This window comes from Chelonoidis abingdonii, chromosome 3 (assembly GCF_003597395.2).
Source record: "Chelonoidis abingdonii isolate Lonesome George chromosome 3, CheloAbing_2.0, whole genome shotgun sequence".
NCBI lineage: Eukaryota > Metazoa > Chordata > Testudines > Testudinidae > Chelonoidis > Chelonoidis abingdonii.
The window spans coordinates 94,440,016-94,452,845 of NC_133771.1; the positions used below are offsets into that span (position 1 = coordinate 94,440,016).

At 43.0% G+C, this 12,830-nt stretch overlaps 1 long non-coding RNA gene across 1 annotated transcript in view; it reads left to right on the forward strand.

Moving 5' to 3' along the window:
* LOC142046573 (uncharacterized) overlaps positions 1-12,830 on the forward strand; it is a 92,711-nt gene that overhangs the window by 23,392 nt on the left and 56,489 nt on the right. Inside the window, exon 2 of the long non-coding RNA XR_012655531.1 lies at positions 10,436-10,666. This is a non-coding gene — a long non-coding RNA (uncharacterized LOC142046573). The remainder of the gene's footprint in view (positions 1-10,435; positions 10,667-12,830) is intronic.

The window sequence follows — 12,830 nt, forward strand, 5'->3', positions numbered from 1 at the left end:
ACTTCACACTGTTATTTTCACCTGACATTTTATTTAAAACATGCATCTTTATTTTATTTTACAACATGCCCTATTTTGTTCCCAAAACACACCTAATTATTTTTTTTCTTAGCAAGATTTTGTAATTTGCCGAACAAAGAAGATGTTCAACATTTCGCATTTAATACTTATCTCTTGGTTTGATGGTTTAATCTAAAACACCATTTGGGTCCTAGGCCTCTGTCACTTTGTCTACCATTTCTGCCTCTAGAGCTAAATGTTCCTGGGTTAAACAGAGGCACTGCAGCACGTATCCCAGCATGATGATGATATTTAACACACTCTCCATATGCAAACTACTGCTAATTTATTTAATTTTACAGTTCACCTCATCTAAAGACCAGTACATGCAGTCGTGATGCTCTGACTGGGGGCATCTATGGTGCACCCAGAGCAATCCTCACTTTATTTCTCTCTCAGGCAGTGCTTGATAATTCCGTGCACAGCCGCTTGCACAATTGTATGCATCATGGTTTTATGGTTATGAACTCGCAAAGGCTTAATACCGAATTTCTCTCTCAACTTTAGATAGTACAGGCCTATAGAATAAGCATCCTCCTCTGTTTTGGCATTCTGTTGAGCATCTGGTTTTGCATCTGGGCAAAAACAGATCGGGCCTAATCTGCTTGCCCTTCAGCACTGTCGGTGTCCAGAACCTACAAGTCCTCTGAAGAACTATTGCTCAGCTGCTGAAAAATTGACAGTAAGAAATACATGTAAGGCATCTTTGTAGTTTTTCATAACATGATTTAAAAACCTTTTACGCTGTTTGTCGAGACCTCTTCTGCATGCAGCTTTTAAAAACAACAACAACCAATGCAATATATGTCTGTGCAGGCTGAAGGAAGTCCCAAGGAAGACCATCGGCAATCCTTCAGAGTTCGAGTATGCCTGTCTTCCATAAAATGATACCCAGTTACTGCTAGTAGATCTGCAGGTGGCTAATGAGGCCGATCCAGGACCCACAGATCTTGTCACAGTTGGGGCAGACATTTCCTGGTGGAAAGGGTGGATCTTGATTGAGTCAGGCTGTGGCATGTTCTTTCCTCCTTTCCCACTTCTCCATTTTCTGTTGTCTTAGCTGGATCTCGGATCTGTACCACAACGTAGTCTTCCATTTTGGTCTGTTGAGGGCTTGTATTTCCCATGCGTTTGTCACTATTGCACTTTTTCCTGCTGGCTTTGAGGGTGTCTTTGGAATGCCTTTTTTTTGCCTGTCCCAAGGAAGCTATCAAGTCCCACACCCTCCCAAAGGGGGGGTGGAGGGCAGGAGGACCTTCAATCTGTTTAGTGACTCCTGTGCGTGTTTAGTTTCAGTTGTGGAGTCTGCAAGGACTCTACCCTCTCTGGGCTTCCCCAAGGGAGAGTCTGGAAAAGAGGGGGGTTTCTGTGCCCTCCATATCAAGGTGGTTGGTAGGGGAGCCCAGGCCTTTCCACTCAATGAGGCTCCAGCCCGAAGCACTGTGAGAAACAATTATGTTGAGCACCTAGGAGTGCCTGAAGGCTACCTCCCTAGGCCACTTCTTACTTCCTACTTCTCACTGTTAGTCCAAAGTCCGAAGGTGGGGATGGACAGGGCTGCCTGATCCCTGGATTGCTTCTTAACCCCTTCAGTTCCAGTGTGAGTTTTGTATATCCCATCACAGTCCAGTACCTTGTTCTTTTAAAGATGATCCTCCAAAGTACAAACCAACTCATGGGGAGGAGTAGCTTAGCGATCTGAGCTATAGCTTTGCAGTTCCTACCAATGTTTCCTAGAATCACAGATTTGAACTCCAGCCAGGTTGACTCAGCCTTTAGTCCTTCCAAAGTAGATAAATGGAATTGTATATCCTGTTTACTGTGTTTACATTACTGAGAATAGATTTTTCTAAATGAGGTCCTCTCTGCACTGTGTGGACAGTAATGCCCTAGTTCAGCAAAACACTTAAGCAATTGTTTAATTTCATCCCTGTTGAGTAAAGTACTTAAGCACATGCTTAAGTTTAAGCATGTGCTTAAGTCATTAAAGTCTTTGGCACTTAAGCACATGCTCAGGCATTTGCCTAAGTGTTTTTACTGAATAGGGATGAGCTCCTGAATCAAGACCTAAAATCCCATTTTGTAACAATAGGGGTTTGCTTCAGAGCTTTATTAAAAAATTATCTTTTCTCCCTCCTCCCACTTTTTAGGTAGTGTGTGCTGCACTGTTTGACTGGTTGGTGCTCTGCACACTGGGTGTAGTTCCACCACTTTGTGGTGGTGCTGTGGGTAACTGGTAGAACACTTAGTGGTCTCTTGGAGGAAAAGGATTTATGACCATGTAATAGGCCAGTGTTTGTTTTCCACTTTTAAGTTACTAGAAGCATATTTTCAAGTAAATCAGGACATGTTTTATACAATTTGGGCAGTGGCAGAGTGAAGCAGGTTGTCACAGACAGTAGGTAAAATTCACCTTTGAAGGGCAGAAGGACTGTTGCCCTGCTCTGTTACCTGCTAGTTTGTGTCTCCATTTCACAGGGGAGAGGAGGAGAAGTTTATTTCCCTTTGCCACTTTACATTGTTTGTGGCTGTTGCTCTCAGGGACTTTGCTGGCAGAAAGTAAGTGCATAGCCTTTTATTATCTGTTCCTGCTCATCAGGTTCATGGACAGTCTGGGCTTCTTTATATAATGTTTGTTAATTATGTGGGTGTTGTTTTTGTGCACCTGAAAACTGCCAGAATGGCAGCTCTGAAAACACATGCTCTCTCCACAAAACAATTAAACAATCAGCAATGGCAGTGAAAGCTTCAGTGCACTCAGAGGTAGTAAAAACTGCCTTGCCAATGTGAAGGGATGGTTGTCCCATTACTAAAACTTTGTGGGTTAGGTTGGTTGGAGGCCCCCTCTTCTCCCCCCTCCACCCCATGCCAGGAGCGAATGGAAGGGCTGAAGAGGAGTCAGGATCCTGGGACTGACAGGGCCTCTGGATAAGCAGAGGGCCAGTGAAGTGTAGACAGCAACCCAAGTCAATCTGATTGACCAGAGAGCGAGGTTAATCAGGGAGCCTCCGCTCAAGTCCTGGCCTCCATGTTTGCTGGGGAAGGAAACACAGAAAGAGCAGGGCTACCTTGTGACACGTGCAGAGAGTTGGTGCGTGGGGTTAGGATCAATCCAAGGAACGGGAACCCTCCGCAAACAAGGCAACGGAACCAGCCAGGCAAGGCCCCACGGAGGAATATGACCAGCAGCACTAGAGATGGGGGGAGAACCTGTAGGGAGCAGCCTGGGGAATCAGACACACGATAAAAGGAGGGAGAAACAGTCACAGGGACCCCACTGAAAGAGAGTGAGTGGAGCAACTGGGTGGGGACTGAGCTGCAGAGCCCAGTAACCCCCACCACTATTATCATACTGGTCTGAAACGAGCAGTGCAGGGAGCCATGACTAGCACCAGCCAGCGGAGTTCCTGGCAGCCACAGCCCAGGGAGAAAGCAGCAAGTCCTGTGTGGTAACTTCAGCTGGTTCTATGGGGGGTTTTTCCAGTCCAGTCCTGAGGCAAAGACCTGCATGAGCTGAGCACAGCCTGGACAACAGTGGCCTCCACCTTACAGCAGTCAAGGGAGCTGAGAGCTCAGAGGAGGAGGATTTTTTTTAATCCTTTTCAGTCAACCTTTGACTTCGGGAGATGGGGTGGAATGATGATGTGTACTCGGCCAGAGATTCACCTGCTTGAGAATTGGGTCGTCTTCGTTCACTAAAACCTACTGGGGAACAGCACCTGGGGACCTTTCAAATTAGTTGCCTCTATTGTATAAGAAGATTTGGGGCTTTCACAAAAAGAGAAAAAAATGGGTGGGCGGGTCTGGACACTGCTGGGATAACTTGTGTGAAACTCAGAGTGACGCCATAACCTGGTGGGTAGGGCACTGTCCTCCTCCCACACCGCTTCTGGGGCTACCAAACTGAAGATTTAAGTGCCCCAACCCCTAAAAAGAAACTGTTACTGTTTAAAGTGTGTGTGTGGGGGGGTGTATGTGTACAATAGAGTACATAGTCTGGTATGTCTTTTCGTCTGGGTGTAGGAAGTACTGTAAGGATTGCTTTAGTATATTTTAAAACCTTTGAACTGCTTAGTATATTTTCAAAATTGCTAACAGTTTTTCATAAATGTTTGCTTTGATCTGGTGTTTTGTGTGTGTGCCCATTTTAACAGTTTAATAAGATAGTTAGATTTTCAATAAATAACATACCCCTAGCTAGTAATAGAGTGGGAACACGCCATCTCACAGATAGATCTGATGCGGATAAGAGGAGCAACTGGGGAGGAAGGTGAGGTGATTTGGAAGCTCCTTCCCCATTGTCTCCAGTGTTCAGTCTCCGTACCAGGGTCTCATGAGCATCTGTGAGGTCCCTCAAGAGGGAGAATAATTGGGTTGTAGCCTCACACCAAATCCCAGTGTGTTTTGAGTACCCAGTAGGCAAGGCCCAGCTGGTGTAGCCTCCCTAGGTAAATTGTTGGAAGGAAATCCCCTGGATTTACTAGCGTATCACCCCTTCCCACAGGCAGAGAACTATGCCCAGCCTGTTCCTCTGGGTAAAACCAGGGGTTGAGAGATGGGTTGCTTCTTGTCCCATCGAGGTAACAGGGTGGGACAGGGTTCCATTTTACAATTTCCCTAGCCCTGTCACACCAACATGTGGCACTCTTGACCTGGAAGTATCATTGCTAGGGGTGAGATGGTCGTTTAACCTCTATAACCGTTTGGCCTTTGACCTTTCTGCTGACACTGCCAACAAGTCTGCCATTTGTAGTACGGAAGTGGTTTGGTGATGTTGACACTTATCCACTGTGAAATGGACAAAGACTAGGATTTTTCCAAATCTGAAGAAGAGCTCTAGGTAGTTTGGAAACATGCCTCATTCACCAACAGAAATTGGTCCAATAAAAGATATTACCTCATCCACCTGGACTTTCTAAAGCCTAGGATAGCCTCTCTTAAAAGTAGTGCTTCTGAATAGATATCTGGTTACTGATAATCATTTTCTCCATGTTTAGCAATTTACTTAAATTTAACTATTGGTATTTATAAGCCATAAAAATTATGGCACCCAGTAATATGAGTGTTCTCATATTTTGTTGCTTATTTTATTTATTAATATGCCCTAAGGAATTTACAATCTGAATTAGACTGATAACTTAGTCCATTTTGTTTGTAGAATATTATCATAGAACACAGATAAGATGGAACAACTTTCACTTTAATATTATGATCTATCATAAGTCTTCTTCAAAGGGTGCTCTCCAAGGAATTCATGGAAGAAACAAGTTGTAAATAGGGGCTGGACTGAAGAGAAAGGGGATGGTATGGAAGAATGATTACAGTATGAGAACAATATGAAGGGAATGGTTAGACAGGGGTCTTGGGGAAAGCAAAGGGAGCAAGAAAGACAGGAGAAGAGCTATAAGCAGGAGCAGAAATGTACGAAGCTTTTCAAGAGTCGTAGTTTCCAAGTCCAGCAGAGCCCATAGAAATCATCTAGTCTGACCTCCTGCATAACACTGGTCGTAGGACTTCCCCAAAATAATTCCTTTTGTTTACAATAAATCCTTCAGAACAACATCCAGTCCTGATTAAATGGACTAAAAGCTTGCTAAAAGACAGCTTTCAACATAATTGTAAAATGGGGAACCATTATCGAGCAGGTGTGTATCTAATGGGTCTTGCAGCGATCTGCTCTTAGCCTTATCCTATTTAACCTTTTATCAAAGCCCTAGAAAAAGACATAACATCATCACTCATAAAGTTTGCAGATGACTCTCAAATTTGGAGAGTGGTAAATAATGACAATGACAGGTCATTGATGCAGAGCAATCTGGATCACATCGCTTGCATCCATCTTACCAACATGCATTTTAATATGGCTAACTGTAAACATACATCTAGAAACAAACAATGTAGGCCATACTTACATGGGGGACTCTACCCTGGAAGAGTGATTCTGAAAAAGATTCAGGGTCATGGTAGATAATCATCTGAATATGAGCTCCCAGTGTGGTGCTCAAAGGGGCTAATATAATCCTTGGGTGCATAAACTGGAATCTGGAGTAGGCACATAGAGGTCATTTTACCTCTGTATTTGGCAGTGGTGTAACTGCAGCTGGAAAATTCTGCCTAGTTCTAGTGTCCACAAAAATTCAAGAAGGTTGTTGATAAATTGGAGAGGTTTCTGAGACAAGCCATGAGAATGATTAAGGATTAGAAAACATGCCTTATAGTAATAGACTCAAGGAGCGCAATCTATTTATTTTAACAAAGAGGAGGTTAAAGGATAACTTGATTAGAGTCTCTAAGTACCTGCATGGGGAGTAAATATTTAATAATGGGCTCTTCAATCTAGGAGAGAAAGGTTTAAAACAATCCAATAGCTGGAAGTTGAAGCTAGACAAATTCAGACTGGAAATAACGTGTACATTTTTAACAGTGAGAGTAATTAACCATTGGAACAATTAACCAAGCGTGGTGGTAGTTTCTCCATTACTGACAATTTTTAAATCAAGATTTTCTAAAAGAGATGCTCTAGTTCTAAAGGAATTATTTTGGGGAAGTTCTGTGGCCTGTGTTATGCAAGATACATTAGATGATCACAGTGGTCCCTTCTAGTTTGGGAATCTCTGCGGGGGGGAAGTGGGAAAGATAACAAGTTAGTATGATATGATCGATTTTTCCATAAACCCATGTTTATTGGCATTAAAGAATTTAAGGAAAGTAATATAATTATTGAGTCCTGTATCAGCCACTTCATTGTCTTGCTCAGGCTCAATGTCAGACAGTTGAGCCTGTAATTACTTGCATCATCCCATTTACCCTTTTAAAATATTGGCATAACATTAACTTTCTTCCAGTCTTCTGGAACTTCTCCAGTGTTCCAAGACTTATTGAAAATCAACACTAACAGTCCAGCAATCTCATCAGACAGCTCTTTAAAAACTCTTCGATTCAAGTCATCTGCACTTGCTGATTTAAAAATGTCTAACTTCAGAAGCTGTTGTTTATCATGTTACTGAGATACTAGTGGAATGGAAAGAGTGTCATCCTCCTCATATGGTATGACTACATCATCTGGCTGTTCTTCCAAATACAGAACTGAAGTATTTATTGAACATGTCTGCCTTTTCTGCATCATTATTGATAATTCCTCCATTTCTATGTAGTAATGGACCAATACCAATTAATTTTCCTCTAAGCAGGTCAGTTTTTGTAACCTGTATGGTCTTCTTCCTCAATTGTGGCTTTTTGGGCAACAAGTAAAGTGTTCTTAAACAATTTTCAATTATAATACACACCTTTCTGATTTAAATTCTTCCTCCCATTGATTTAGCTTATAATTGTTTTCAGCTTTGTGAAATTGGTCCTTTTAAAGCCCCAAGTCTGTGTGTGTGGGTGTATGTGTATGTATATATAATGACTGGTTTGAACTTTTTTCTGTTTGCCCATAACAGATGTGATCAAGTCATAATCACTTGCACCTAAATTAGCACTAATTTTTTGTGATCAGCTCCTCTTTATCTGTCAAGACGAGGTTGGATATAGGAGTCCTCCCTGTTGGATGTAATGCTTTTTGAGACTATATTATCTGTAATATTTAGAAAATCCAAGGATGTTTTAGTACTGTCAGCATGAGACATGTTCCTTTGTGTTCTTTGGTGGCCTGTAGCAGACGCCAGCTAATGCTTGGTACTTTATCAATTAGGACAACGATCCTGTCATAAACAGATGGTTAAGGGTTAATGTCTCTTTTACCTGTAAAGGGTTAACTAGCTCAGTAAACCTGGAACACCTGACCAGAGGACCAATCAAGAGACAAGATACTTTCAAATCTTGGTGGAGGGAAGCCTTTGTTTGTGTTTTTTGGGTTTTTGCTTTGTTCTCTCTGGGGACTAGGAGAGACCAGACATGCATCCAGGTTCCCCCAATCTTTCTGAAAAAGTCTCTTCTGCTAAATTTAGTAAGTACTAGTTAGAAAGGTGGTTTAGTCTTCTGATTATTTTCTTTATTGCAAATGTGTATTTTGCTGGAAGGATTGTATTTCTGTTTGCTGCAACTTGTATTGTGCTGGGGGGGAGGATTCTCTCTAGTCTATAAGCTGAAAGACGCTGTAACATTTTTTCATCTTGATATTACAGAGATAATTTTTTACCTTTTCTTTCTTTTGTTAAAAGCTTTTCTTTTTAAGAACCTGATTGATTTTTCCCTTGTCTAAGACTCAAGGGGAGGGGGTCTGCACTCACCAGGGAATTTGTGGGAGAAAGGAGAGAAGGGGGGAGGAAAAGCCTGATTTCTCTCTGTGTTAGGAATCTGTCTCTCTCTCAGGGAGTGGTGAGGGGGAAAAGAGGAGGGGAGAAGGCAAATTTCCTCTTTGTTTTAGATTCACGGAGCTTGAATCTGGATAGTCTCTCCAGGATAACCCAGGGAGAGGACTCCTGGGAGAGGCAACGGTGGGGGAAAGGGTTTACTTTCCTTGTGTTAAGATCCAAGGGGGTTTGGGTCTTGGGGTCCCCAGGGAAGAGTTTGGGGAGTCAGAAAGTGTCCCAAAACACTATATTTTTGGGTGGTGGCAGCTTTATCATTTCTAAGCTAGTAATTAGGCTTAGAGGGGTTCATGAAGGTACCCTATCTTTTGGACGCTAAGGTTCAGAGTGGGGATACTACCTTGACAGATCCATAAAACTTTCAAGATAATTTTCTTTGAAGTTAACAGTGACTTGGGAGCAGGCCATTTTTTTTACATAAAGTGCCCCCCTTCCCCTTTTGCCCGCTTGATCCTTGCTAAATAGGTTGTAACCATTAATTTAAACATTCCAGTCATATGAATTATCCCTTCAATAATATCACGTAGATTGAATTTATGCTCATAAGTGAGTAAATGCAATTCCACTTGTTTATTATCCAGGCTTCTACCAACAGTGTTTAGGCACCTAAAGAATTCATTCTCTGTGTGTCATTTGGTTTCTTGATTAATTTTATTCTCAACACCTACATTTTTGTGCTGAGTGCTCATTTCTTCCCTCTTTTACTTTCTCCTTTTTTGTTATTAGTTTAACACCCTCCTCACTACGCTAGCTGGTCTGTCGCCTAGAAGTTTGGTTTCCCTTTTACTGAGATGGAGACCATCCAAACTATATAGACTCTCTCCCCACAGAAGGCGGACCAACATTCCACAAAACCCAAATCCACCAACTTGTACCACGTACAGAGCCAGGGATTCACTTCCAGAATCTTCTGCCTTCTGTCTTCCTTTGCTTGTGGGACATGAAGATCTCCAAGAAGCTCACTTGGATGTTCTTCTTCAGCACCCTTCTGAGTACCCAGAAGTTGTCTATTATCTGTGAGAGATTCCATGACACAGTGTCATTATTGCCTAGATGAATAATCCCCTATCCAATCTTAGAATCCTGCATCATGTCTCAGTTCCAGGCCCCAGCCTGCTTATCTTCATCTATCTCCAGACATGTAGAGTTCTTCCTTGACCTCTTGCACCTGGTGGTTACAAACTGCCCAGCCTCCTCTCTGAGCTCCTCTCTCTCCTACTTCTTGGTGGCCAGTTCTGTTCTTCCTTGAACCAGGGGTACTGATGTTTCCCAAACCCTGATTGTCTAGGAACTCCTCAGCTTCTCTGATTCTTTACAGCATCTTAACCTGCCTTTCCAATCCACAAATCTTTTTTTTGCAGCACACCCGCTAACTTGCATTTCATAGACAGGAAAGTCCCTTCTGCCCTCAGGCAGGAAAGAAAACATGGCACATGCATTGCAGATCTCAACCATTGTTCCATTGCTGGCCATTATGGAGTTGAATGTAGAGCTGGACCTGGAAGGAAAGCTTCTCATGCTCCCTTTCCAAACTCTATCTAAAACTCTCCTGTTAGCTGCCTCTGTTTGCTGCTCTCAAGTTCTCCTAGCAAGTTTCAAAGTAGCAGCCGTGTTAGTCTGTATCTGCAAAAAGAACAGGAGTACTTGTGGGCACCCTTAGAGACTTACAAATTTATTTGGGCATAAGCTTTCTTGGGCTACAGCCCACTTCATCAGATGCATAGAATGAAACATATAGTAAGGAGATTATATATATATATACACACACACACACACACACAACATGAAAAGGTGGGAGTTGCCCTAACAATGCTAAGAGGCTAATTAATTAAGATGAGCAATTATCAGCAGGAGGAAAAAAAACTTTAGTAGTGATAATCAAGATGGCCCATTTCAGACAGTTTGACAAGAAGACATGAGGATACTTAACATGGGGAAATAGATTCAATGTGTGTAATGGCTCAGCCATTCCCAGTCTCTATTCAAGCCTAAATTGATGGTATCTAGTTTGCATATTAATTCAAGTTCAGCGGTTTCTCGTTGGAGTCTGTTTTTGAACACAGGTACACAGAGAATGATCGGACAATCCAAAAGAGCAACCATACTTGAACCTGATACAGAAGCTTATGCAAAGGGGTGAAGGTATTTGATGAGGAGAACTATATGGTCAGAGTGGTGGTGAAGATTGCTTTGCCAGCAGGATTTTGGATGGGCTGGCGTGGAGTGAATTAAGAAGCTAAAGGCAAGAAGGATGCAGATTTCTGTAGCTGAAGTGGGAAATGACCGAGACACAGGTACGTTTTTTGGGTGCAGGCAAGAAAAGGCAGATTTTGGCAATGTTGAGGAAGAACAAGGAACAGGATTTGGCAATTGCTAGAATTTTGGGGAGGGACTAGAAAGCGGAGCCAAGTACGATGCCTTGGTGGTATGCCTTGGTGAGTGGAATGATGATGGAGTAACTCACAGAGGGTATCCCTCCCCTCACTTCCTGGGATGCACTGTAAGGTACTAGGAGAAAATTACTCTGCTGTGAAATGAAAAAAATATTGAAGCTGCACAACGTATCAGTTCAGCATTCAGAAGTCAATCTCTTTAATAATAAGGCCAGGAGGGGATGGCCTGACTGCATTGTCAGAACTGCAAATTCAGACTGCTGTGGCTATTTCCCTACCTTTTGGTGAATCTTTCATACATGCACCAGCCATCTGCAGATAATCTGTCTTTAGTGGATAACGTTCACCAAATGGAAAGGTTCTTGGTAGGGAAGTACAAGCTGTGATCGGGAGGGGTTGTTTGTTTATTTTTTGTTTTTCTTCCATGTTACGGACCATTACTTGAATGGAAGATTGGACAAAGGGGTCAAGAACCTTGGTAAAACAAAATCCAATATATTACAGACAGACAGAAGCATCTAAGCAGCGGATAAGCAGAATTATTCATTTGTTTTTATGACTGTTGTGCTGCTGCTGTTAGCTTTGAGTCTGGATACCACTGGCTGCCTTGATATTTTTGCCTTATGAAGTTTGAGATGCTGAAAACTGCTGCGTTGACAGCCAGTTATGTCAGGGACAGGAGATCTGTTGAGTTTGAGATTAAAAAAAGAAAATCCCTTCAATTTAAATTATGCAAACATGAGCAGGCAACAATGGCAGAGTGTTCAGCCCTAAGCAAAGCTGATTTCTTCACCCATGCCCTCTGGAGCTGGTGTAAATTTCTCCATACGAATGTAAGGCACCTTATGTTCTAAGGATGACAAATGGACCTATAGGGCTCCAGAGATGGTTGTTGAACAGTCCTGTGAGTAGCTGAGCTCCCCAACTCTCAGGGAAGTTAATCAAAATTGAGGGTGCTCAGCATTTGGAGAATTGATCCTATTGTTTGAGCCCTGCACAGATGCAAAAATGTGTATCCACATCTGATCCGTAAAAATTGTCTGCGGATATCTGTGGCTGCAGGTATCCGTGGATTTGCAGGCTCTAAACAGCTTCACAGGTCACTGAGAAGCAGTAACACAGGGCTGTGTCAAGCTCCCGACCCCCAACCACCTCCCCACTTCTCCCTAGAGACCTCCTTCCCAGCCACGTACTCTGCCCCCACAGTACCTCCTTCCCCATTCCGGGTAGGAAGGCTACAATCCTGAGCCTCGGGTTCAGCATCGCCCTACCAGTGGCAGTGGTGGGGGGTGGACTCAGACTCCCCTGTGCAGCTGTGGGGGCTGTAATGCATGCAGACCCAGCTCGGGCAGAGAGTGTCAATAACTATTCTCTTCAAAGCACATGCCTTTGTCACCTGCTAGTTTAAATTACAACCACGCCTCTTTCAAAATAGCATTTGGTTCACTCCCTTCTGAGAGTTGTAGTTTACCTCTTCCATCCAAGCAAGCAGGGACTACAACTCCCAGAATACCCAGTGGGCTATCCCCCTTGCTGCATGATTCAGAGAGCCAAGCTGGAGCCTGCAGGCTGGGTGACAGCTGCTCCATTCAGGTCAGTGTGCACTGCAGAGCCCTGCGCAGATACAAAATTTGTATCTGCATCTGAGCTGCGATCCGCAAAAATGATCCACGAATATAAAGCAGATACCTATGTATTTGAAGGGCTCTACCCATAGGGTGGTTGGACCAGAAAGGAAAAAAAGCACTTATTAAAATGACAAATCTGGGTAGGTAGTCTGATGGTAAGTGGAATGTAGCCCTCTAGGACTTTAAATTGTTTGTATTCTGACATGACAGTGTAACGATGTGACCTTTGATGGGACACAACTGAGAGTATCAATTCAGGACAAATTGCTTAGAGCAGGGCAGTTACAGCCCAAACCTGGAGTTCCTTTACTATTAAGGCATGCCAAACCAGCCAAACAGAGAGGACTTTGGTTTTACCCCACTGGCTAACCAGAAGTCATACAAGCAATTCCCTCAGATACTCTAGTTCCCTTGTAACACCACCAGTACTGCTCCTT